Below are 753 nucleotides of genomic sequence, written 5' to 3' on the forward strand. Positions count from 1 at the left end.
CCATGATAATTTACATCACCTCATATACATGTGGAAGCAGAACATGGAACAATGAATAATGAAAACAGGAGAAGAATTGATGACTTTGAGTTGGCTAAGAATAATGAAGATACTTTGGGCTGCTAGAACAACAAATTTTTTTTTCGGAAGAAGTATAGCTAGTATGTATGAAGTGAGGATGGAGAGACTTTGTCTCATGTACGTTGGACAGGTCATTAGAAGGTACCAGTCTCTAGAGAAGGAAATCATACTTGGTAGAGGATCAGTAAAAAAAAAAGAATCTCAATGAGATATAGTGACATGGTGACTGCAAAATGGGCCCAAGTATGGCAAAGATTGAGAATGGCACAGACCAGGCAGTCTTTTGTCATCTTGTCCATAGGGTCAGTATGAGTTAGAACTGACTGAACATCACCTACCAACAACAGGTGTTCTTGGATGTAATTTCAAACAGGCACAGCCATTGAAAACCCTATGCACAGTTCTACACTGAAACGCAAGGGTTAACATGAGTCAGCAATCTTTTTAAGTAAAAAAAGACAAGTTAAATGAAGTCTGCAGTCACTAGTTTTTCTGTAAGAAATGTTAACATTTGAAATATGTACCATAAAGTTTGTTAATATGTGCAAAACTAATTAATAAAAGTGACTGCCCATAAATATGGTCAAAATTTGACCATTTTCTCTCTACAAAAAAGGTGAACCACAAAAGTACTTTTAATTCTTTAATTTGCAATAAATTGAAATCTCCAAT

This window comes from Chrysochloris asiatica, unplaced genomic scaffold (genome assembly GCF_000296735.1).
Source record: "Chrysochloris asiatica unplaced genomic scaffold, ChrAsi1.0 scaffold00039, whole genome shotgun sequence".
Taxonomy (NCBI): Eukaryota; Metazoa; Chordata; class Mammalia; order Afrosoricida; family Chrysochloridae; genus Chrysochloris; species Chrysochloris asiatica.